General features: G+C 50.1%; 1 long non-coding RNA gene across 2 annotated transcripts in view; it reads right to left on the reverse strand.

Moving 5' to 3' along the window:
• Positions 1 to 421: 421 nt before the first annotated feature.
• Positions 422 to 27,164, reverse strand: part of LOC140403398 (uncharacterized) — a 104,218-nt gene continuing 77,475 nt past the window's right edge. For both annotated transcript variants that reach the window (XR_011938297.1, XR_011938298.1), the window contains one exon: positions 422 to 718. This is a non-coding gene — a long non-coding RNA (uncharacterized lncRNA). The remainder of the gene's footprint in view (positions 719 to 27,164) is intronic.

The following is a 27,164-nucleotide window of genomic DNA, read 5'->3' on the forward strand; positions in this document are numbered from 1 at the left end:
CCCCGGGCCTTCGCGCAGAGTTCCCGCCGGCAGCGACCAGGGGTGAACGGCGCCGGCGGGACTCTGTCGTATCCGCGCGGCCGCTCGGCCCATCCGGGCCGGGGAACCGGCGGCCCCGCCGATTCCAGCGGCCGGCCCGCGCCCGGCGCTGCGTCAAACGCGCCGGCGCAAATGCCGCCGATTCTCCGCGCCTCGGAGGACCGCGCGCCGACGTCGGGGCGCCGTGGCGCGGTTGCGGCGATTCTCCGGCCCGGCGCGGGGCTCGGAGAATCGCCCCCAAGATCTGGAGAGGAAACTGGTCCGTGGGACTGGAGAGCGACACGCCAGTCTTCAGTCAGAGCGTGACATTCTGAATAAATATGGTAATATCCCGGCCGTGGTCAGGGGGCAGCAGATATTCCAAAAGAGTTGAGGAGTCACATTTAATTTGAGAGGTTTCAAGTGGTTTATTGTGAAGTTACAGTTCAAGTACAACACATAATCAGAAATGAGATGGTCTTGTGGCACAGTAGGTTAGTGTCCCGACCTCGGGACCAGAGGCTTTGGGTTCAAGTCCCACTTCAGGACTTGGTGACCAAGGCAGGTGTGTTCATAACGTGGCCCAAATAAGCAGGTCACCAACATGTAAATCCTTCCCACTGCGACATTTTGCCAAGCGTAATCTTGGCCGAAATCGATGGACATCCATGGTCACCAGTGTTTTCTTCGGGCACGGTACCTGGAGGAGAAATCAGAATATATATGGTGTGATGCGTGAGGGGTTTACCGGTCCAGAACAACATGGCCTAATCGCTTCCCCAACTTTCGGTTTATCAGAGTGTTGAGCAGGAGATAGCAGATAGGACCTCCCACCAACCCCCACCCCGCTCCACCTCCCCATCTTACACAAAGCCTACTTGTGACAATAAGCGATTATTATTATTACTTGTTCAAGGTGAGGTGCAGGAAGTTTAGGGTGGTGACTGTCAGGAACGCACCGCCTGGGAGGGGGGCAGAGGCGGGTTGCCTCACAGCCTTTAGAAATTACCTGGATGAGCACTTGGCGCGTCATAACATTCAAAGCTATTGGGACAAATGCTGCCAAGTAGGATTAGGTGGGCAGGTCAGGTGTTTTTCATGTGTCGGTGCAGACTCGATGGGCCGAAGGGTCTCCTCTGCACTATGTGATTCTGTGACTATTCGCCAATGTACTTTATTGTTGGAAGTTGGCGCTTATCGCATGCCCATTCTGAGCCACTCAATCGCATCCTCCCATTGTCCAATAATCGAGAGCAGCTACCCAAAATACTGCCCTCCTTTTCAGGCCTCCTCTTGCCCCTGAGATCACCTCATGGCTTATCCCTTGTAAGAACTTCCCGTTCCTTTATCCGGATAAGAGGACATAAATCTCCATCTTATCAGGTCCGGGAATGTCTGGATGAAAAACAATGCCTGAAGGAGCTTTCTGACTGAGATAATGCCCTTCTGTAGAACAATGGCCAACTGTGTTGTGTCTGTCTTATCTCCATTGGGGACTGAAACAAACCCTGAAATTGGAACAGAGAGGGGGAGAAACTTATTTCTAAGCAACCGTGACCTCAGCATTCCTTCTGCAACTATTATTTCTAGAAATTCCAAAATATTCTCAGGACGACTCGTTCTTGTAACTATGGAACTGTCATTTTCTTGTGGCAAATAAGTATTGTGCCGTAGATCTTATCCCCCGGTACCTTGCCTCTCCCACAATATCTCTCTTCTTGGTAATCTAACTCCCTCACAAATTTATCCCCCTTTTCTCTATCTCTCTCTGATATCCATCTCTCCAGAACCCTAAATTTCCTGTGACGTTTATCCCTCATATACCCGAACCCTCCTACAATGCCCATCTCACCAGTACTTCCACCGTGTCCACCCCATCACCCTCTCCCACAAAGCCTAGGGGCAGCACGGTAGCACAAGTGGCTAGCACTGTGGCTCCACAGCGCCAGGGTCCCAGGTTCGATTCCCCACTGGGTCACTGTCTGTGCGGAGTCTGCACGTCCTTCCCGTGTCCGCGTGGGTTTCCTCCGGGTGCTCCGGTTTCCTCCCACAGTCCAAAGACGTGCAAGTTAGGTGGATTGGCCATGATAAATTGCCCTTAATGTCCAAAAAGGTTAGGAGGGGTTATTGGGTTGCGGGGATAGGGTGGAAGTGAGGGCTTAAGTGGGTCGGTGCAGACCCGATGGACCGAATGGCCTCCTTCTGCACTGTATGTTCTATGTTCTATGTAAAGCCCCTCCAAGTCTCTCCTGTTATAATGCCCAGCTGCCTGCCTCTACCTGAGCCGCTGAGCTCTGAAGACTACTCGACACAGTTAACAAGCAAAAGCAGAACATGTGATCAGCCGCTTAACACTTTTCCTCTTTGCTAGCTGTTACATTTTTGATAAGAAAATGTGTTTGGTATCTGGAGCTGTGCCAGACTGAAGTAGGCAGAAAGATTAATTCGCACTCTGCAGTCTCCGCAAAGTTTCAGCTGCCTTTGATAGGCTCTGAGAAATGAAGCGTTTCTCACGCAGAATTAGCATTGTTGACCTTTTGCACATTGTATGTGTTAGGGAGACACCCTTCCACTATTTATCCATGCAGGCATTGCAATCATTTCCCAGTGCAGAGAGTAATGTTTAACAGGGTGCAAATATTTCACTGCTTTATTTTCTATTTTCCCTTCTAACTTTTCAGGGGCGAAATTCTCCGGAAACGGCGCGATGTCCGCCGACTGGCGCCCAAAGCGGCGCCAATCAGACGGGCATCGCGCCGCCCCAAAGGTGCGGAATGCTCCGCATCTTTGGGGGCCAAGCCCCAACATTGAGGGGCTAGGCCGGCGCCGGAGGAATTTCCGCCCCGCCAGCTGGCGGAAACGGCCTTTGTTGCCCCGCCAGCTGGCGCGGAAATTACATCTCCGGGCGGCGCATGCGCGGGAGCGTCAGCGGCCGCTGTCAGTTTCCCACGCATGCGCAGTGGAGGGAGTCTCTTCCACCTCCGCCATGGTGGAGACCGTGGCGGAGGCGGAAGGGAAAGAGTGCCCCCAGGGCACAGGCCCGCCCGGGGATCGGTGGGCCCCGATCGCGGGCCAGGCCACCGTGGGGGCAACCCCCGGTGTCAGATTGCCCCGCGCCCCCCCCCCCAGGACCCCGGAGCCCGCCCGCGCCGCCTTGTCCCGCCGGTAAGGTAGGTGATTTAATTTACGCCGGCGGGACAGGCAATTTATCGGCGGGACTTCGGCCCATCCGGGCCGGAGAATCGAGCGGAGGGGCCCGTCAACCGGCGTGGCGCGATTCCCGCCCGAGCTGAATATCCGGTGCCGGAGACTTCGGCAACCGGCGGGGGCGGGATTCACGCCAGCCCCCGGCGATTCTCCGACCCGGCGGGGGGTCGGAGAAAGCCGCCCCTGAAGTCTGACTTGAGGAGCCCAATTTAGCAAGGCTTTGGGCCAAGTGGAGGAAAATGGGATTAGAATAGTTCGGTGGTTATTTTTTCCCCGGCCGATGCAATGGGCCGAAGGCCTTTTCTGTGCTGTAGGTGTCTCTGACCCGAATGCAGCTCTGCACTGCAGTGTCAGCACAGAGTGTGTGCTCTGGAGTCAGATTTGTCCCCACAATCTGACTCAGGCAAGCGTGACGCCCCTATGATCGACAGACAACGCTACACACATGGTAAGTGTAAAGTGCGGCCTATCAGGAATCGTCAGCAAAACTGGCCACACTTGTCTCTTTGTGGCCACCAACCCCCGTACTTGTGACACACACACACACACACACTGCAAATCCCACACACTTGTTGCTGAGTAGTGAGGAATCAGCATCCCCGGCAGCCACTCGCTTCCTCATTCAGGCGGCAAGGTGCGTTGCTGAGAACATTGCAGCGTCCTTGCGGGACTGAGCCACAGCAATGAGAGCTGCCAGTGGGACCATCCCAACTGCTCCGACCCTGTTGTGGAAGGTTCGTCCGCACCGTCATCCGAAAACGGTGTCGCCCGGAAATTCTTGAATGCTTAAATTAATTCCTGGGATTTGAACGTCCCTGAAAATGTATTGCCCATCCCTAAGTTCCCCCGAGAAGGTGAGCCACGTTCTTGAACCGCTGCAGTCCCTGTGGTGCAGGTACACCCACAGTGGCCGGATCAGGAGTCACAGAGTTTTCCAGCATAGGAAGAGGCCTTTTGGCCCATCGTGTCGGTGCCGGCCATCGGCCACCTATCTATTCTAACCCTATTTTCCAGTCTTTGGTCCATAGCCTTGCCTGCTATGGCTTTTAAAGTGCTAATGTCGTGAGGGTTCCCACCTCCACCGCCCTTTCAGGCAGTGAGCTACAGGCGCCCACACCCTCTGGGTCAAAAGGTTTTCCTCAAATGCTCTCCAAGCCTCCTGCCCCTTACCTTAAATCTTGACCCCCCCCCCCCCCCCCTACTAAGTGGAAATGCTCCTTCCTGTCAACCCTATCTATCTCCATCATAATTTTGTACACCTCAATCCAGTTTCTCCCTCAGCCTTCTCCCCTCTGAGGAAAACAATCCCAGCCTGACCAGCCTCTCTTCACACCTGCCCAGGCAACATCCACTTAGTCAACAGGCCCAGAAGGAGAGGGCCTCAACTGCCCCAAAGGGCTCCAGACCAGGGGCCACAGATCCATCTCCAGGCCTTGAGCTAAGGTTCTCAGTCAAGGCAATGCTACAGAATTGTAATGATCCACATTCCCCAGAGATTTAACCACAGGGTCCCTACAGTGCAGAAGGGGGCCATTCTGCACCGGCCCTCTGAAAGAGCCCCGACCTAGGCCTACTCCCCTGCCCTCTCCCTGTAACCCCATAGCCCCACCTAACCTACACATCTTTGGACACCAAGACGCAATTTATCACCTGAACGTGCACATCTTTGGACTGTGGGAAGAAACCGGAGCACCCGGAGGAAACCCACGCAGACACGGGGGTGAACGTGCAGACTCCGCACAGACAGTGACCCGAGACCGGAATGGAACCCGGGACCCTGGCGCTGAGAGGCGCCAATGCTAACCACTGTGCCTCCGCGCCACCCAATTGGACAACACTGGGTTTAATCCTTTGACGACATTCAGCATGCGACACGACCTCTGAACCCACGTAGACATTGGAACCTACCAGAAGTAAGCGCGGTGCAACAGGGAGGGCAGGGGCCAGGCTGTCGGCGGCAGAGCTGATTGCAATACAGTAAATTCGGACCGGGTTCCAGGGAGCACCATTTGCTGCTGCTCACGGTTGAAGGCCACGGAATAATGCTCTGCATGTTTATTTCTGCATTTGACACTTCACGCACCCTTCCTGCTGTCACATCAGGTTCTCAGGGTTCCATTTTTAGACTGGGCGGCTGAAATTACTTTGCAAAGCAGAAGAGGAAACTTTTCCCCTCAAAGTGCCATAGACATTGGAGGGACTGGACGACCCCTCTGACGGCCAATGGCAAGCCACCTCCAGCACTTGAAAACATGCCATTGGCAGGACTGGAAAAGCCTTCCCAACGAGCCAACATCAGACCCTCGGTTGCTTAAAAGTGCGTTGGCTAATACTCGCAATAACAATAGCTTATTGTCACAAGTCGGCTTCAATGAAGTTGCTGTGAAAAGCCCCTAGTCGCCACATTCCGGCGCCTGTACGGGGAGGCTGTTACGGGAATTGAACCCGCGCTGCTGTAGCTGTTCTGCACTACAAGCCAGTTATTTAGCCCACTGTGCTGAACCAGCCCCTTCCTGTCTTCCTTTAGAATTGAGCCGAGCAGCTCGATGCACCAGAACCCACAGTTGTATTTTATATTCATTCATGGGATGTGGCTGTCGCTGGCGCGGCCACCATTTTCCCTCCCCTCCAATTGCCCTTGAGAAGGTGATGATGGTGAGCTGCCGTCTTGAACGACTGCACCGTATGTGCACCCACAGTGTGGTTAGAGATGGAGTTCCAGGAATTTGGCCCAGCGACCATGAAGGAACGGAGGTTCCAAGTCAGGGCGGCGTGTAGCTTGGTGGGTAATGTACAGATGGTTGCACTCCCACGTGCCTGCTGTCCCTGTCCCGCGTCAGAGAGTCGTAGAGGTCTCCATCACAGAAAAGGCCCTTCGGCCCACCACGTCTGCAACAGTCAAAAACAACCTAACTATTCTAATCCCATTTTACAGCACTTGGCCCTGTCTGCTTTGTCATTGCAAGTGCGCATCTAAACATGTCTTAAATGTTTTGAGGGTCTCTGCCTCCACCCCTCTTTCAGGCAGCGAGTTCCAGACTCCCACCCCCTTCTGGGTGAAAAAGCTTTCCCTCACATCCCCTCGAAACCTCCTGCCCCTCACCTTAAATCTAGGCCCCCTGGTCACTGATCCCTCCACCAAGGGGAAAAGTTTCTTCCTGTCTACTCTATATCCCTCATAATTTTATACATCTCAATCATGCCCAGCCCTCAGTCTCCTCTGCTCCAAGGAAAACAACCCCAGTCTATCCAAACTTGTTTCCGCACTAAAACTCTCCAGCTCAGGCGACATCCTGTTAAATCCCCTCTGCACCCTTTCCAGGGCTATCACATCCCTCCCTGCCCTTCCATATCACAAGTGTCATGTGAGTGTACTTTTTAAGAAATGGGGGTTTATTGATTAGCTGTACTGTGTATACCTTTAAGAAATATTTGTCTGCTCATGTTACTGCAGTGATGTCAGAGTGTGGGTGGAGCTGAGCTCTGGTTCTGCTTTTTAGTTACACTTTGAGAAAAGCTTGGGTGTGTCTGTGTTTTTTCAGTTTCGTTTTCAGAGTGAAGAGCTGCAGTGAAAGCCAGCAGAAGTGCATGGATCTCTCTACAAGCTAAAGAGTGTTCATTTGGGTGATTTCAAAGGGATAACTGCTCTCATTAGAGAATTTAAACCTGATCTCTGCGTTAAAAGGATCTTTTGTCTTCTGGATGTTGTTTGGGAATTTATTAAGGATTACTTTGTGTATTCTTTGGGGGTTGTATTTGAATTGATGGTTGCTAAGATGTTCACTGTATGTTTTAGAAAGGTTAACTTAAATTCATACAATAAACATTGTTTTGCTTTAACAAATACTGTTTGTCATGATATGCACTCATGCACATAATGAGATACAGACAGGCAGTGACAGGCACCCAGTACAGCCAATCAACACACAGGACAGAACACAACCAATCACCAGGCAGAACACTAGAAGGTGGTCTGCCACTATAAAACATAAGGCATCAGCACTCTGCCTCTTGCCACTGGTGACAACTGTAGTGACAGTCAGGGTGTATATATCAGTTAGCACCTTCTACACGTGGCTCAGAGCTAGTCTGGTCTAGTTAGTTATAGTAAGCATGCTTAGATTAGTAGAGTGTCAAACCCACAGCGAACTGCGTGCACTGCTTAACAAGTTCAATAAAGCGTATTGAACTAACATCAAAGTTTGGAGTCTACTTTCAAGTACAACTGCATTCAGTTGCAGTCCATGTTACCCCAGGGTGATTAACACAATACTGTTAGATGTCTGCTGCACCACACCTGTAGAGTGGGCCGTGTGCTCCACATACCACAATCTAGTAAAAGTTGTGGGTCAGGTGAACTCCATGATACACTTTGGGGTTCTCTAAACCCTGGCCCATAACAATAGAGTTTGAGGGTTTGGATGGTGCTGCTGAGGCAGAGTCTGTGAGCTGTTGCAGAGTGTCTTGTAGATGGGACACATTGCACCATTGATAGCGGAGGTAGGTGTCGATGCAGGTTACACACCGCTGTGAAGACAGTCCTTCAAATTTCTAGTTGACACCTCTGCTGGGCCAATTGAAAGAACTCAATCCGACTTTGATATCCACCTTCGTATGAACGCACAAATGCGTAAAGCTGATGGGCAGAGCAGCCCAATAGCTGATCCATCAAGCTCCACCCAACATGATTATGAACAGAGAGCCATAATGAGTAACGTCATCACCCTTTCCCCACACCGCAACCTGCAGTCACAGAATCTCCACGGAAACGTGAACAAAAATGTAAGTGATCGGGGCAAGTGAGGGCAAATAATTCCCATATATTAACAACTGTTTTTAATCACTTTAATCCCCCCCCCCCCCCCCCACACCCTCAGGCAAAAGATGACAGGTCACCTTTTTGAATCTGAGTACTTGGAACTATGATGTTGTTGCCATTACAAAGACCTGGTTGAGGGAAGGACAGGATTGGCAGCTAAACGTTCCAGGATTTAGATGTTTCAGGCGGGATAGAGGGGGATGTAAAAGGGGAGGCGGAGTTGCGCTACTGGTTGGGGAGAATATCACAGCTGTACTGCGGGAGGACACCTCAGAGGGCAGCGAGGCTACATGGGTAGAGATCAGGAATAAGAAGGGTGCAGTCACAATGTTGGGGGTTTACTACAGGCCTCCCAACAGCCAGCGGGAGATAGAGGAGCAGATAGGTAGACAGATTTTGGACAAGAGTAAAAACAACAGGGTTGTTGTGATGGGAGACTTCAACTTCCCCAATATTGACTGGGACTCACTTCGTGCCAGGAGCTTGGAAGGGGCAGAGTTTGTAAGGAGCATCCAGGAGGGCTTCTTAAAACAATGTGTAGATAGTCCAACTAGGGAAGGGGCGTTACTGGACCTGGTATTGGGGAATGAGCCCGGCCAGACGGTAGAAGTTTCAGTAGGGGAGCATTTCGAGAACAGTGACCACAATTCAGTAAGTTTTAAAGTGCTGGTGGACAAGGATAAGAGTGGTCCTTGGGTGAACGTGCTAAATTGTGGGAAGGCTAATTATAACAATATTAGGCGGGAACTGAAGAACTTAGATTGGGAGCGGATGTTTGGGGGTAAATCAACATCTGACATGTGGGAGGCGTTCAAATGTCAGTTGAAAGGAATTTAGGACCGGCATGTTCCTGTGCGGAAGAAGGGTAAATACGGCAAATTTCGGGAACCTTGGATAACGAGAGATATTGTAGGCCTCTTCATAAAAAAAAAGGAGGCATTTGTCAGAGCTAGAAGGCTGGGAACAGACGAAGCCTGTGTGGAATATAAGGAAAGTAGGAAGGAACTTAAGCAAGGAGTCAGGAGGGCTAAAAGGGGTCACGAAAAGTCATTGGCAAATAGGGTTAAGGAAAATCCCAAGGCTTTTTAAACATACATAAGTAGCAAGAGGGTAGCCAGGGAAAGGGTTGGCCCACTGAAGAACAGGCGAGGGAATCTATGTGTAGAGCCAGAGGAAATGAGCAAGGTACTAAATGAATACTTTGCATCAGTATTCACCAAAGAGAAGGAATTGGTGGATGTTGAGTCTGGAGAAGGGTCACATTGAGATCCAAAAAGACGAGGTGTTGGGCGTCTTGAAAAATATTAAGGTAGGTAAGTCCCCAGGGCCGGATGGGATCTACCCCAGAATACTGAAGGAGGCTAGAGAGGAAATTGCTGAGGCCTTGACAGAAATCTTTGGATCCTCACTGTCTTCAGGTGATGTCCCGGAGGACTGCAGAATAGCCAATGTTGTTCCTTTGTTTACATAGAACATAGAACATAGAACAATACAGCGCAGTACAGGCCCTTCGGCCCACGATGTTGCACCGAAACAAAAGCCATCTAACCTACACTATGCCATTATCATCCATATGTTTATCCAATAAACTTTTAAATGCCCTCAATGTTGGCGAGTTCACTACTGTAGCAGGTAGGGCATTCCACGGCCTCACTACTCTTTGCGTAAAGAACCTACCTCTGACCTCTGTCCTATATCTATTACCCCTCAGTTTAAAGTTATGTCCCCTCGTGCCAGCCATATCCATCCGCGGGAGAAGGCTCTCACTGTCCACCCTATCCAACCCCCTGATCATTTTGTATGCCTCTATTAAGTCTCCTCTTAACCTTCTTCTCTCCAATGAAAACAACCTCAAGTCCATCAGCCTTTCCTCATAAGATTTTCCCTCCATACCAGGCAACATCCTGGTAAATCTCCTCTGCACCCGCTCCAAAGCCTCCACGTCCTTCCTATAATGCGGTGACCAGAACTGTACGCAATACTCCAAATGCGGCCGTACCAGAGTTCTGTACAGCTGCAACATGACCTCCCGACTCCGGAACTCAATCCCTCTACCAATAAAGGCCAACACTCCATAGGCCTTCTTCACAACCCTATCAACCTGGGTGGCAACTTTCAGGGATCTATGTACATGGACACCTAGATCCCTCTGCTCATCCACACTTTCAAGAACTTTACCATTAGCCAAATATTCCGCATTCCTGTTATTCCTTCCAAAGTGAATCACCTCACACTTCTCTACATTAAACTCCATTTGCCACCTCTCAGCCCAGCTCTGCAGCTTATCTATATCCCTCTGTAATCTGCTACATCCTTCCACACTATCGACAACACCACCGACTTTAGTATCGTCTGCAAATTTACTCACCCACCCTTCTGCGCCTTCCTCTAGGTCATTGATAAAAATGACAAACAGCAACGGCCCCAGAACAGATCCTTGTGGTACTCCACTTGTGACTGTACTCCATTCTGAACATTTCCCATCAACCACCACCCTCTGTCTTCTTTCAGCTCGCCAATTTCTGATCCACATCTCTAAATCACCCTCAATCCCCAGCCTCCGTATTTTTTGCAATAGCCTACCGTGGGGAACCTTATCAAACGCTTTGCTGAAATCCATATACACCACATCAACTGCTCTACCCTCGTCTACCTGTTCAGTCACCTTCTCAAAGAACTCAATAAGGTTTGTGAGGCATGACCTACCCTTCACAAAGCCATGCTGACTATCCCTGATCATATTATTCCTATCTAGATGATTATAAATCTTGTCTCTTATAATGTTTAAGAAGGGTAGCAAGGATAACCAGGGAACTACAGGCCGGTGAGCCTTACGTCAGTGGTACATAGAACATAGAACAGTAAACACAGTACAGGCACTTCAGCCCACGATGTTGTGCCGATCATTTATCCTAATCTAAGATCAACCTAACCTACACCCCTTCAATTTACTGCTGTCCATGTGCCTGTCCAAGAGTCGCTTAAATGTCCTTAATGACTCTGACTCCACCACCTCTGCTGGCAGTGCATTCCACACACCCACCACTCTCTGTGTAAAGAACCGACCTCTGACATCTCCCCTATACCTTCCTCCAATCACCTTAAAATTATGTCCCCTCATGACAGCCATTTCCACCCTGGGAAAAAGTCTCTGGCTATCCACTCTATCCTTGCCTCTCATTACCTTGTACACCGCTATCAAGTCACCTCTCTGCCTTCTTCGCTCCAGTGAGAAAAGCCCTAGCTCCCTCAACCTTTCTTCATAAGACTTGCCCTCCAGTCCAGGCAGCATGCTGGTAAATCTCCTCTGTACCCTCTCCAAAGCATCCACATCCTTCCTATAATGAAGCGACCAGAACTGGACACAATATTCCAAGTGTAGTCTAACTAGAGTTTTAGAAAGCTGCAGCAAAACCTCGCAGCTCATAAACTCAATCCCCCTGTTAATGAAAGCCAACACACCACATGCCTTCTTAACAAGTCTATCAACCTGGGTGGCAACTTTGAGGGATCTATGTATGTGGACCCCAAGCTCCCTCAGTTCCTCCACACTTCCAAGAATCTTGCCTTTAACCCTGTATTCAGCATTCAAAGTCGACCTTCCAAAATGAATCACTTCACATTTATCAAAGTTGAACTCCATCTGCCACTTCTCAGCCCAGCTCTGCATCCTGTCAATGTCCTGTTGTAACCTGCAACAACCCTCAACACTATCTACAACTCCACCAACCTTCGTGTCATCGGCAAACTTACTAACCCACCCTTCCACTTCCTCATCCAAGTCATTTATAAAAACCAGGTAGGGAAATTACTGGAGGGAATTCTTCGAGACAGGATCTACTCCCATTTGGAAGCAAATGGACGTATTAGTGAGAGGCAGCACGGTTTTGTCAAGGGGAGGTCGTGTCAGAGTTTTTCAAAGAGGTCACAAAGATGATTGATGCAGGTAAGGCAGTGGATGTTGTCTATATGGACTTCACTAAGGCCTTTGACAAGGTCCCTCATGGCAGACTGATACAAAAGGTGAAGTCACACGGGATCAGGGGTGAGCTGGAAAGATGGATACAGAACTGGCTAGGTCATAGAAGGCAGAGAGTAGCCATGGAATGGTGCTTTTCTGATTGGAGGGCTGTGACTAGTGGTGATCTGCAGGGATCAGTGCTGGGACCTTTGCTGTTCGGAGTATATATAAATGATTTGGAGGAAAATATAACTGGTCTTATTAGTAAGTTTGCAGATGACACAAAGGTTGGTGGAATTGCGGATAGTGATGAGGACTTGGGCGGAGAGATGGCAGATGGAGTTTAATCCGGACAAATGTGAGGTAATGCTTTTTGGAAGGTCTAATGCAGGTAGGGAATATACAGTGAATGGTAGAACCCTCAAGAGTATTGAACGTCAGAGAGATCTAGCTGTACAGGTCCACAGGTCACTGAAAGGGGCAACACAGATGGAGAAGGTAGTCAAGAAGGCATACGGCATGCTTGCCTTCTTTGGCCACAGCATTGAGTATAAAAATTGGCAAGTCATGTTGCAGCTGTATAGAACCTTAGTTAGGCCACACGGAGTATAGTGTTCAATTCTGGTCGCCATACTACCAGAAGGATGTGGAGGCTTTAGAGAGGGTGCAGAAGAGATTTACCAGAATGTTGCCTGGTATGGAGGGCATTAGCTATGAGGAGCGGTTGAATAAACTCGGTTTGTTCTCACTGGAACGACGGAGGTTGGGGGGGCGACCTGATAGAGGTCTACAAAATTATGAAGGGCATAGACAGAGTGGATAGTCAGAGGCTTTTCCCCAGGGTAGAGGGGTCAATTACTAGGGGGCATAGGTTTAAGGTGCGAGGGGCAAGGTTTAGAGGAGATGTACGAGGCAAGCTTTTTACGCAGAGGGTAGTGGGTGCCTGGAACTCGCTGCCGGAGGAGGTGGTGGAAGCAGGGACGATAGTGACGTTTAAGGGGCATCTTGACAAATACATGAATAGGATGGGAATAGAGGGATACGGACCCCGGAAGTGTAGACGATTTTAATTTCGACGGGCAGCATGGTCGGCACAGACTTGGAGGGCCGAAGGGCCTGTTCCTGTGCTGTACATTTCTTTGTTCATTGCTCGTGACAGTTTCGCTCAATAGGCAAAAATACACACACACACAGACAGAATGTCAGGACAGGTGCTTGAGGTGGTTGTTTTGCCACAGGCACTTTGTCTATAGAAACTGAACTAGGCAATAGACAATGTGTTAACGCCTTTCTTCCTTCCCCACGATACTGTGACTGCACCCACTTTTGGCATGCATCTGGAGACACCCATCCATCAGCTGAGGGCAGGATGTAACCAAATAGGGGTTGTTCTTGTTGGCCAAGTTGGGGTTAATAATCCAATCAGGCGATCTGATTTGAGGATACTGCCTTATGTGCCAAGGCCTAGGGTCGGGAAGGTATATCAAGGCACTGGGCTGGATTCTCCGCTGTCTGGACTCTCTGTTGCGCCGGCAGCCCGGGGAGTTCCCGACGGCGTGGGGCTGCTCCACAATGGGAAACCCCATTGGCCAACCGCAGAGACGGAGAATCCCGGGGGGGCGCGCCCGAGACGGAGAACCCCGCCAACTGCCTTTCGCAACCTCGGGATGTCCCAGAGTGCTTTCCAGCCTACAAACTACTTTTGAAGTTGTCATGAAGGAAACACAGCAGCCAATTTATACACAGGAGGATCCCACATGTTGTGTTCTGTGATACAACCATTGTAATGATGTACACCAAACATGTAGTTGTTTAACTATAAAGACGATTTATTAACAATCTATCAGGATGATTTATTAACAAGCGCCTGGGAAAGATAACTGATGAACTATAATACAGACGATGGCTACTAAACAAATTCAGTGAATTCTCCTGGAGCTATTCTAAGTGCGGCTGTCTTCTTGTACAGCTTACTACCAACAGGTGGGTGTCCCGAGTCACGTGATGGATCTCTGATGCCACCTGCTGGTCGGAGGTCGTACCGATAATTATGTGCACTGATGGACAACTATATACATTAACGTGTACATGCATATCACCACACCACACGCCCGTACTGTGATCATTTGTATCTGTCTGAGAGGTTGGAGGGAATCTCGATTTTAACATCTTGTCTGACCAGGTCTCCCTTCTGAACACCGTGACAAGGACATTGTCACTGCAAAGGAGTGGATGGCCTGGTGAGTCATTCTGAAGTCACGCTATAGGGAGATCTGTTGAAGGCCTGACCACCTGGGCCGGGCCCTTGCTTGCGAGATTCCCAAGCAACCAGCGTTATTGTGACTGTGTTTCCCACTCAGTGAAAGAATATCCCGAATTGTTGGTGGCCACTGATATCAGGAGTAGAGACGAGGATGTTTAGAACAGAGATGGTGGGGAGGGGGAGAAGGGGTGTCTTGTTGTCGGGTGCTTTACAATGCTGTGAGGCGGTGAAAGGCGCTACAGAAATGCAAGTCATTCTTGTTTTGCTTTTGACGGAGCTATCGATAGATTTCAGTCACGTGGCTGAGGCGACCGCAGTCACGCCTTGAAGCTCTCTGCCTGAATTCCTTTCCCGTTCCGGGTTCTCCATTATGGCCACGCTGCGTCTCATCGCTCACTTGCCGCTGATTGCCTCGGATTTTCATCTCTTTTTGAGGCCGAAACCATTTTGCAAATGGGAATTGTGGAGCTCTTGGTTGACAAGAACACCTGCTTGGTCAGATCACCAGACTGGAAGCCACTTGGACCCTCGAGTCTATCCCACCCTTTAACGAGGCGAAGGCTGACAGCCATTCTCTCAGTAAAATCCAACTCCACACTGGATAACAAAATGCCAGCTTGCAGAAGCAATCAGATCAGAAACTTCCCTCCAAATTCAGGAGATCTGTGTCTGAACTGCTCTACGTCCCCTATCAACGGCTGGCAAATTGCTTTTCCCACTCTAAAGCGAAGTCCAATAATCAGAGCCCGATGTTCTCCTGTATTGCATGCTGATAGGGTCATTCATATTTCTTGTACCAGCACAGTCACCTCTCAGTACGCCCCCCCCCCCCCCCCCCCCCCCGCACCCCTCACCCGCACCGGTCACCTTCCCCCAACACACCTGCCACTCCCCCCACACATTGGTTATCCCCAGTCGTTCTGACTCCCTCCTATCCGGTCTCCGCCCCACCCATTGTCCCCTCCCACCCCCGGCCCGGTCTCCCCCCCCCCCCCCCCCCCCCCCCACCCACCCAAGGGTGGCACAGTGGCTAGCACTGCTGCCTCACAGCACCTGGGTCCCAGGTTCAATTCCAGCCTTGGCTGACTGTGTGGAGTCTGCACCCTCTCCCCGTGTCTGCGTGGGGTTTCCTCCGGGTGCTCCGGTTTCCTCCCACAGTCCAACGATGTGCGGGTTAGGTAGAGTGGCCGCGCTAAATTGTCCCTTAGTATCTGAGGATGCGCAGGTGGGTGGGGGTGACCTGGACAGGGTGGGGGAGTAGGTCGAGGTAGGGTATTCTTTCAGAGGGTCGTTGCAGACCCGAGGGGCCAAATGGCCTCCTTCTGCACTGTAGGGATTCTATGATGCTATGAACCCCCCCACCCGGTCTCCCGCACACCCCTTGTGGGTCTCCCCTGTCCCCCATTGGGTTTGCTATCTGAAGTTTGAACCATCACTTATTTTGCCCCTTTAAATTGTCCCTTCAAACTCCTCCTTCACAGTAGCTAATGCTGTAAAAACAGGGGTGGTGCTGGGGTGGTGGTGGTGGTAGTTAGCAGCCAACAGGTTTACCTTTCGAGAAAGCAGATACCACATCGAAACAGCAGACACTGGGCTGCTTAGGTGTTCAGGCTGAAACCATGGGTTTGGTGGAGATGTTAATAGAGTTTCTGACAGGAAGGCGAGGAATCATTTCTGGAGATCTGCCTCTTCTATTCAACTGGCTGTGAGACAGCACTGCCTGAACTGTCAGTAACTAACTTTGTTCAGAGTTGAAAGACTTGCTAAACTGCTTGGTTTTGTTTAAACAGTCTCTTCCAGACAGAGGGCAGAGACAATGTCAGTCATGTTGTTATGGGCCAGGGTTTAGAGAATCCCAAAGTGTATCATGGAGTTCACCTGACCCACAACTTTTAATAGATTGTGGTATGGGGAGCACACGGCCCACTCTACAGGGGTGGGACAGCAGAAATGGAAAAGTATTTTTTAAAGCAAAACAATGTTTATTCTATGAACTCAAGTTAACCTTTTTAAAACATACAGTGAACATCTTAGCAACCAGTAAATCAAATACACCCCCCAAAGAATACAGCACTAAGTAACCTGTCTGCTGTCCTTTTAACACCCAGAAGACTTAAAAAACCTCTAAACAGAAGCACATCAGGGTTTACATTCAATACTGAAAACATTTATAGTTCTGAATTCACCAAATGATTAAGAGATAGTCCTTCATGGCAGAGAGCTCAACAGTACACCTGCTTTGGCTGACTTCAGCTGCAACACACTGAAAAATGAAACCAAAAAGACAGACACACCCAAGCTTTTCTCAAAGTGAAACAAAGCTTAGCTCCACCCACACTCTGACATCACTGCAGTAACATGAGCAGCCAAACATTTCTTAAAGCAACATTCTCATGACAATGTCAAAGTTAAGATAGTTTCCAGCCTGTATTCTGTGTTTTATTTTTAACCTTATTAGACATTCTTTTCCCAGTGGGAATATAGCACAAGCTGTTTTATCCACCTCTTTTCCCTTTGTTTATATCCAGTCACTGGGTTTGGACAGTGATGAAGGGCGATCTGTTTAACAGTGAGGGGCCCAGAATCAGGCTGTTCCTGTCCTGCACCATTCTTTTTCATTTGATTAAGAGGGATGGATTGACATGAATCAGAGCATTCCCACATCCCAGTTAAGGCATGGCTGGGTCCTGGACTTTCCACGATATGGGTTTTACCACACCCTGCGTCTTTCATTCTTGACATGACAGGAAACCAGGTTCAGGGACTCGGACGACCTCGGGTGACCTCTGCCCTCAGAGTTCATCTGCATCCTGACCGCCTGCCCCAGTCAATGCTCAGGTAATGAACAACTTGAGTGCACGGCTGTAAATCAATAAATGAGATGATCAGTGTGACTTTTCAACATGTCCCAGGTAGAAATCATTTTCAGCGTCGTGGCTGACATGTTCAATTGAATGGTGGAGCCTGCTCGATGGGCCGAAGGGCCTAATATTACTCCTAGGTCTTATGATCTAGCATCGACTGCAAATATCTGGATGTCCCATAGTGGATTTCAGCCAACAAAGTGCTTTTGAACTTGGTATTTTAGAAGCACAGCAGCGGATTTGTACACAGGAAGATCCCACAGACTCGTACTGTGATGATTTGCATCTGTCTGAAAGGGTAGAAGGGCAACGCGATGGCACAGTGGTCAGCACTGCTGCCTCACAGCGCCAGGGACCCGGGTATCAATTCCGGCCTCTGTGTGGAGTTTGCACCTTCCCCCTGTGTCTGTACGGTTTTCCTCCGAGGGCTCAAGGTTCGTCCCGTAGTCCAAAGATGTACAGGTTCGGTGGATTGATCATGCTAAAATTGCCCCTTGGTGTTCAAAGATGTGCGGTTTAGGTTGGGCTGGGGGAATGGGGTAAGGGAGTGGGGCCTAGTTGGGGTGTTTTTTCAGGGGGTTAGTCCAGAATCCCATTGAGTCTGCTCCGCCATTCGATCATGGCTGATTTCATACTAGCCTTAACTCCACCATCCTGCCCGTTCTCCAGAGCCCTTCAACCCATTACCAATTAAAAATCTGTCTAGCTCCTCCTTAAATTTACTCACTGCCCCAGCATCCAGTGCACTCGGGGGTAACGAATTCCAAGAGCCGGTGCAGACTTAATGGGCTGAATGGGGCTGGTTTAGCACACTGGGCTAAATCGCTGGCTTTTAAAGCAGACCAAGGCAGGCCAGCAGCACGATTCAATTCCCGTACCAGCCTCCCCGAACAGGTGCCGGAATGTGGCGACTAGGGGCTTTTCACAGTAACTTCATTTGAAGCCTACTTGTGACACTAAGCGATTTTCATTTCATTTTCATTTCATGGCCTCCTTTTGCACAGTAAATTGTCTGATTCTATGATTATCTGCTGTACCTACATGCTAGCTTTCTGCGACCCCGAAGTCTCTCCCCATATAGATAATAAGTTGCCTTCCCATTTTTCCGACCAAAATGCATGACCTCACACTTATCCATGTTAAACTCCCTCTGCCACATTTTGGCCCACTCTCTTAACCTATCTATATCCATTTGTGAGGTTCTTATTTCCTCATTGCAACTTACTGTCCTACCTATTTTTGTGTCATCTGCAAATGTGACGATAGAACTTTCTATCCCTCTATCCAAGTCATTTATATAGATTGTAAATAGCTGGGGCCCAAGGAACGAACCCTGTGGCACCCCACTAGTTACAGCTTGCCATCCAGAAAAAGACCCATTTATCCCAACTCTCTATCTTCTGTCTGTCAGCCAGTCTTCGATCCAAGCTAATAAATTACCCCGAATCCCATGTGATCTCACCTTGTGAATTACCCTCTGTGCAGCACCTTATCAAACACCTTCTGGAAATCCAGATACACTACATCTACAGCATCCCCATTATCCACTTTGCTTGTTACATTGATCATTGTTCAAGACCCCACCTGGTTCTCTCATCCCCTTTAGGGAAGGAAATCTGCCGTCTTTACCTGGTCTGGCCTATATGTGACTCCAGACCCACAGCAATGTGCTTGACTTTTCACTGCCTCTCTGAAATGGCCGAGCGAGACGCTCAGTTCAATAAATGTTAGCTGCACACCTTCGCCGTCCTGTGAAATTAATAAGACTTTTCCACCTAAGCCCATGTTGGCTATTGTGTAGAACTTTACGGAGACATCAATCACCAACAACTTATATTTATATGGTGCTTTTAATGTCCAGAAATGTCCCGCATGCTTCTATTATAAAACAAAGGCCACAATTTCATGTTGCTTGGACGGGAGGGCACCTGACCTGGAAGCGCATGAAATTGCAATAGAAGGTCAAGAGTCAGAAACTCACCTGCAGACAATCAAGCAGACAATTTAACCCATTGAGGGCCGAATGGAACGCAATTGTGCGTGGGTCATCTGCGTACACGTTTGGTGGCCTTTACATTGTAGCTTCAACCTCGATCGAGGGCGGGCTGTACTGTCAGGACCGAAATAAGATTTAAAAAGGTTTGTGGTTCAATGCGCGGCCTAGACAGTCCTTGCAGAGATTTTCCGAAATATATTTTTTTCACAGGTCTGCAGCCCCCTGAGACAGCTCCGAGGCGGGTGCCCCCCCCCCCCCCCCCCCGCCCCCCGATAATGGGCCAGCCAGTGTGAAATTGCATTTTGGGGCCGACGGCGGCCGGAGGCGCGTTTCTCGTCCGCTGAACGCTCTCGCCCGACCGGCGAAAAATTCAGTCCAAAGGCTGACACTGAGCCACGGATGGAGGTAGGCCTCAAGTTTAGTCGAAGAGGTAGATCGTAGGGAGTGATCTTAACAGGGGTGACTAGGGGAGAGAACCCGGAGAGGCGTAAGGAGGGACTTCCAGATCTTGGGGCCGAGGCCACCAATAGTGGAGCGATTATGATTGGATATGCACAAGAGGCCAGAGTTAGGGGAGCGTAGATTTCTCGGAGGGGACTGCAGTTGGAGGGGATTACGGAGATAGGGAGGGACAAGGCCATGGAATGATTTTAAATAAAGATGTTGGCTGACTGGAAGCCAGCATGAGTCAGTGAGCACAAGGGGGTGACACAGTAGAATGGGGCTTGAAACGAGGTAAGGTATGGGCAGTAGAATTCTGGGTGATCTCTAACTGACAGAGGGTAGAATGTGGAGGCCAGCTAGGAGACCATTTGAATCATCAGGGATGGGTAAGTGTCCTTCCTGTTTATTCACTTATTTCCGTTCCTATTATTTTCCCGTTATCATTTTTTGATCCACGGGTGATTAATGGACATATGTCTTGAAGTCAAGCAGCAGAGAGGAGTGAGGAATTCAGAAGTTACACTCTGCTAGTCCCTGCTAGTTTGAACAGGAGCTTCAGACTTTTCGGCATCAGAGAGATAGATGGGGCGGGGACTCAGTTTGATTGACTGGCTGGTGGCCAATGAATTGGCCAAAGGGCTATACTCAGCCCTGTAACAGGTGGTGGTTTGATCCTATCCCAGTGGGGTGGTTCTCAGAGACCTGAGGGAGCAGTAGAGTCCGAGACATAGAAAGATACGGGTCCTGCTTTCTCTCACTCGCCAGGAAGGCTGTGAGTGCTGTGTTCCTTAAGCTGCAGAGAACTTGAATGAATGAATCTACAGGTGACCCATTAGAGGCTGCAAACAAAGACAAGAACCTGCTCCTTCTCCAGAAAGGCTGTGGGTGCTGCACTTCTGAAACTACTGAGACCTGAATGAATGTACAGTAAAACCTGAAAGCAAAATTTGAAGAGGAGTAAGGTGCTGAAAACCACCATCTGAAACAATGACACGTTTTTCCCTTTTACTTATTTTTTATTTACCACTTTCTACCCCTCTGTGTTTGTCTGCCTTGTGTGTGTTTAGAGGGTGGGGGGGGGGGGCAAGTTAAAGTGGATAATTAGGAATTAGTCAATAGTTAACCAGTTGTATGTGTTGCATAGTTCATTATAATTCTTGTTATAAATAAGCAGCAATTGTGTTTAAATTTATAAATCTGGTGACTGTAATTATTGGGCAGCCAAGGACCAAAGACTTTGTGTATTTTTTGAAGAATGGGGCTGGAATTGACCGTGGTCTAGCCCACGGTGTCGTAACAGGTGCTGAAGATGGGGTTTCAGCAGCGATTGAGCTGGGAAGTGGTGAAAGTGAGCGAGGGTATTATGGAGGTGGAAATAGGGGCTCAGAGAGAGGGCGCGAATATGAAGTTTGAAACTCATCCCGGGTTCATGGAACCCCTATAGAGCAGAAGGAGGCCATTCGGTCCATCAGGTTTACACCAGCCCTCTGAAAGAGCACTCAAGCTAGACCCTCACCCCCACCATTCCCCCCTCACCCCACCTAACCTTTGGACACTAAGGGGCAATTTATTTGACCAGCCCACCTAACCTTCACATCTCTGGGCTGTGGGAGGAAACTGGAGCACCCGGAGGAAACCCACGCAGACACGGGGCGGGGGAAAGTGCAAACTCCACACAGATCGAACTGAGCCTGGGTTCCTGGCGCTGTGAGGCAGCAGTGCTAACCACTGTGCCGCTATTGTGGAGAGACACATGTGTGACACCAAGATCTCAGACATTTGCCAGTGTGAGGGATGCAGTCGGTGGGTAAGAAACGGAATTTGGGACAGTTTTAAATTGATTTTGCTTCACTCTCAATTGCTGAGTACCACAGGAAATGGGGGAGGGGGGGGGGCGGTGTGTGGTCAATTTGTCAATATTTACATAACAAGAGTTCATTTGCATTGCAAAGTGTGGAGCAAACATAATTATTTGCAGCAGGGAGAGAATTTCTTGTGCATCGCTATCTCAGCAGCACGTTTTAGTTGAGGGCAGGAGACGAGGGGGTGGGGGGTTAGTGTTGGGAATCGAATATATAATAACTTTCTCCTCCCACTTTCTGCTATCAGTATCAATCATTACCATAGTAGGTGCAGCACAGGGTTAGATACAGAGTAAAGCTCCCTCTACGCTGTCCCCATCAAACACTCCCAGGACAGTTACAGCATGGGGTTGGACACAGATTAAAGCTCCCTCTACACTGTCCCCATCAAACACTCACAGGACAGGTACAGCACGGGGTTAGATACAGAGTAAAGCTCCCTCTACACTGTCCCTATCAAACACTCCCAGGACAGGTACAGCACGGGGTTAGATACAGAGTAAAGCTCCCTCTACACTGTCCCCATCAAACACTCCCAGGACAGGTACAGCATGGGGTTAGATACAGAGTAAAGCTCCCTCTACACTGTCCACATCAAACACTCCCAGGACAGGTACAGCACGGGGTTAGATACAGAGTAAAGCTCCCTCTACACTGTCCCCATCAAACACTCCCAGGACAGGTACAGCACGGGGTTAGATACAGAGTAAAGCTCCCTCTACACTGTCCCCATCAAACACTCCCAAGACAGGTACAGCACGGGGTTAGATACAGAGTAAAGCTCCCTCTACACTGTCCCCATCAAACACTCCCAGGACAGGTACAGCACGGGGTTAGATACAGAGTAAAGCTCCCTCTACACTGTCCCCATCAAACACTCCCAAGACAGGTACAGCACGGGGTTAGATACAGAGTAAAGCTCCCTCTACACTGTCCCCATCAAACACTCCCAAGACAGGTACAGCACGGGGTTAGATACAGAGTAAAGCTCCCTCTACACTGTCCCCATCAAACACTCCCAGGACAGGTACAGCACGGGGTTAGATACAGAGTGATGCACGATCAATGACCACTAAAGCGAGGTTGTAGTCCAACTGAAGGCTTTAATAAGCTAGATGTTTCCCCCAGCAGCTCAGGTACAGAATGAAGGCTGCTGGGGGGGCAAGGGCTCTTATACCCCGCCTAGCAGGGCAGAGCTACCATACAGCTTGACCAATAGGAGGCATACAATTTCTACCAATGGTGTTCCAGCATTAGCAGGTACTGTAATACCTCTACTACCACATTCAATCCCTGTTAAAACAGAGTCCGACAGGGGTGGTGACCTGATACTACAAACTTGGCAACGTGATATAATTAGTTATGGAGGTACCGTAATACCGCCGTACAGCGTTTTGTAACTATTTACAATTCTAGTAACTACGTACAATTTATGATTTAAATTTACAATTTAAGATGAAGCATTCAGTCGATCGGGGGCCCTGGTCGTCCTCTGTGATCGTCGGAGCTTCGGTGGTGACTCTGGAGGAGGCTCGGGCGTCTGTGACTCCGGGAGCGTGGCCTCGATCTCTGTGGCAGCTTCAACACCCCGAGACGGCGCTGGTGGGGAAAACGGTTGACCTGGGAAGGGGGCGCCTGCGGGGTGCGTCGGTGGTTGGGGGAGCCTAGACAGGGCCAGCGGAAGGACTGATCCACCTGTAATGTGCCCTGGTGGAGGGGAGGGTGGGACTGGTGGCTGGGGTGTGCATGGGGCTCCGGCGGGCACCAGGTCTTGTAGGGAGACCGTATCTTGTCGGCCGTCGGGGTACGCCACGAAGGCGTACTGGGGGATAGCGTGGAGAAGATGGACCCTCTCGACCAACGGGTCCGACTTGTGCGCCGCACGTGTTTTCGGAGCAGGATGGGTCCGGGAGCTGCCAGCCAGGTCGGGAGTGAGGTCCCAGAAGAGGACTTCCTGGGGAAGACAAGGAGACGTTTGTGAGGTATCTGATTGGTTGTGGTACAAAGCAGTGACCGGATGGAGTGGAGGGCATCCGGGAGGACCTCCTGCCAGCGGGAGACTGGGAGATTCCTGGACCATAGGGCCAGTAGGACGGTCTTCCAGACCGTTCCATTCTCCCTCTCTACCTGTCCGTTACCCCGGGGGTTGTAACTGGTCATCCTGCTCGAGGCGATGCCCTTGCTGAGCAGGAATTGACGCTGTTCGTCACTCATACAGGAGGACCCCCTATCACTGTGTATGTAGGCGGTGAACCCGAACAGTGCAAAGATGCCATGGAGGGCCTTGATGACGGTGGTTGCGGTCATGTCGGGGCAGGGGATGGCGAATGGGAACCGGGAGGACTCGTCAATCACGTTCAGGAAGTACGTGTTTCGGTCGATGGAGGGGAGGGGACCTTTGAAGTCCATGCTGAGGCGTTCAAAGGGCTGGGAAGCCTTTATCAGGTGCTCTTTCTCTGGCCGATAGAAGTGCGGTTTGCACTCCGCGCAAATTTGGCAATTCCTGGTGGCTGTCCTGACCTCCTCGATGGAGTCGGGCAGGTTGCGGGTCTTGATAAAGTGGAAAAAGCGAGTGACCCCCGGGTGGCAGAGGTCAACGTCGAGGGCTTGGAGGCGGTCCACTTGTGCGGTGCGTATAACTCCATTTCGCACTACGTAGCCGAGGATGGCTAGGCGGTCAGTGCTAAACACGCATTAATCCTTGTTGTATGTAAGGTTAAGGATCTTTGCGGTCTGGAGGAATATTCGGAGGTTGGTGTCGTGGTCCTGCTGGTCGTGACCGCAGATGGTGACATTATCGAGATACGGGAATGTTGCTCGTAAACCGTACCGGTCAACCATTCGGTCCATCTCGCGCTGGAAGACCGAGACACCGTTGGTGACACCAAAGGGAACCCTTAAGAAGTGATAGAGCCGCCCATCTGCCTCGAAGGAAGTGCCCGTAGGAAGCATACAATTCCTACCAATGGTGTTGCAGCATTACCAGGTACCGTAATACCTCTACTAGCACACAGAGTAAAGCTCCCTCGACACTGTCCGCATAAAACAATCCCAGGACAGGTACAGCATGGGGTTAGATACAGAGTAAAGCTCCCTCGACACTGTCCCCATAAAACAATCCCAGGACAGGTACAGCACGGGGTGAGATACAGAGTAAAGCTCCCTCGACACTGTCCCCATAAAACAATCCCAGGACAGGTACAGCACGGGGTTAGATACAGAGTAAAGCTCCCTCGGCCCTGTCTGCATAAAACAATCCCAGGACAGGAACAGCACGGGGTTAGATACAGAGTAAAGCTCCCTCGACACTGTCTGCATAAAACAATCCCAGGACAGGAACAGCACGGGGTTACATACAGAGTAAAGCTCCCGCTACACTGTCTCCATAAAACACTCCCAGGACAGGTACAGCACAGGGTTAGATACAGAGTAAAGCTCCCTCTACACCGTCCCCATCAAACACTCCCAGGACAGGTACAGCACGGGGTTAGATACAGAGTAAAGCTCCCTCGACACTGTCCCCATAAAACAATCCCAGGACAGGAACAGCACGGGGTTAGATACAGAGTAAAGCTCCCTCGACACTGTCCCCATAAAACAATCCCAGGACAGGTACAGCACGGGGTTAGATACAGAGTAAAGCTCCCTCAACACTGTCCCCATCAAACACTCCCAGGATAGGTACAGCACAAGGTTAAATACAGAGTAAAGCTCCCTCGACACTGTCCCCATCAAACACTCCCAGGACAGGTACAGCACAAGGTTCGATACAGAGTAAAGCTCCCTCTTCACTGTCCCCATCAAACACTCCCAGGACAGGTACAGCACGGCATTAGGTACAGAGTAAAGCTCCCTCTGCACTGTCCCCATAAAACACTCCCAGGACATGTACAGCACAAGGTTAGATACAGAGTAAAGCTCCCTCGACACTGTCCCCATCAAACACTCCCAGGACAGGTACAGCACAAGGTTCGATACAGAGTAAAGCTCCCTCTTCACTGTCCCCATCAAACACTCCCAGGACAGGTACAGCACGGCATTAGGTACAGAGTAAAGCTCCCGCTACACTGTCCCCATAAAACACTCCCAGGACAGGTACAGCACAGGGTTAGATACAGAGTAAAGCTCCCTCTACACCGTTCCCATCAAACACTCCCAGGACAGGTACAGCACGTGGTTAGATACAGAGTAAAGCTCCCTCGACACTGTCCCCATAAAACAATCCCAGGACAGGAACAGCACGGGGTTAGATACAGAGTAAAGCTCCCTCTACACTGTCCCCATCAAACACTCCCAGGACAGGTACAGCACAGGGTTAGATACAGAGTAAAGCTCCCTCTACACCGTCCCCATCAAACACTCCCAGGACAGGTACAGCACGGGGTTAGATACAGAGTAAGAGCTCCCTCGACACTGTCCCCATAAAACACTCCCAGGACAGGTACAGCACAGGGTTAGATACAGAGTAAAGCTCCCTCTACACCGTCCCCATCAAACACTCCCAGGACAGGTACAGCACGGGGTTAGATACAGAGTAAAGCTCCCTCGACACTGTCCCCATAAAACATTCCCAGGACAGGTACAGCACAAGGTTAGATACAGAGTAAAGCTCCCTCTTCACTGTTCCCATCAAACACTCCCAGGACAGGTGCAGCACGGCATTAGGTACAGAGTAAAGCTCCCTCTGCACTGTCCTCTGATGTGTTGGGTACTCTGCTACACAGACGAACCAACACGGTTGCAAATGGTACAACTCAGTTTTATTACTGCCATTTATTTACAGCGGTAAACTGGGTACTGAGGTTCGATCATAACCCTAGAATCTGTGGACCTATTCCTAATACTATCTTGTAGTGGCACTCAGCACATGGTGGATGTCTGAATGGCTTGCTATGAGCTCTGTGCCCTGAGCTGTCTCCTGCTGGAATGCTCAGGAAGTGTTGTGTTCCCTGTTTTGTACTGTGTATGCTCTTGCCTGTGATTGGCTGTGGTGTTGTGTGTGTTGATTGGTCCGTTGCTCTGTCCATCAGTATGTACGTGCTATGATGTTTACCTGAATATCATGACATCCCCCCTTTTGTACAAGAACATGTGCCTATGTGGTTATAAATAGAGATGTGCACTGAGTGCAGCTGAATGTGTGTGCGTGCAATATCTACAGCATGTACTAAACTATGTACAAGGGGCGATGTCAAGTGCGACATAACAACGAGGTTGTACCATTGACAAAGAACGGGGAAATGTTGAACGACAAAAACGAATTCCTGTAACGACAAGGAAGAACAGAAACATATTAACACAGTGGTATTATGAGTTCAATGTACAAACAGGCTCATAAGTCCAGTCTAGTAGGTGGGCGACGAATTTGTGTTGACCGTTAGGGTGGCACACCATTCATCACCCGGATTGACAGTGTTCACTTGCAACGGCTGGTGGGTCCTGGCTGGTGACATCCGGTTGCCATCAATGACCGCAACACGGAAGTCTTCCTGGTCGTCTGTGTCACTGGTCTGGATATCGTCTGGGTACGACTCGTAGGAGGGAGGCTGAATGGTCCGCACGCCCCTGCGAGGTTGTCGGAATAAGGGAACATTGGCAGGTTGAGCTGCTCGACAGCAGGCAGCGTAGTGGCCCATCTTGCCACAGCGGAGGCATTGTCGGTTTCTTGCGGGACATTGCCGCTTTAAATGTGCGGCTCCGCCATTGCTGCACGTCGTGACGTCATGGAGT

Source organism: Scyliorhinus torazame, chromosome 27 (genome assembly GCF_047496885.1).
Source record: "Scyliorhinus torazame isolate Kashiwa2021f chromosome 27, sScyTor2.1, whole genome shotgun sequence".
Lineage (NCBI taxonomy): Eukaryota > Metazoa > Chordata > Chondrichthyes > Carcharhiniformes > Scyliorhinidae > Scyliorhinus > Scyliorhinus torazame.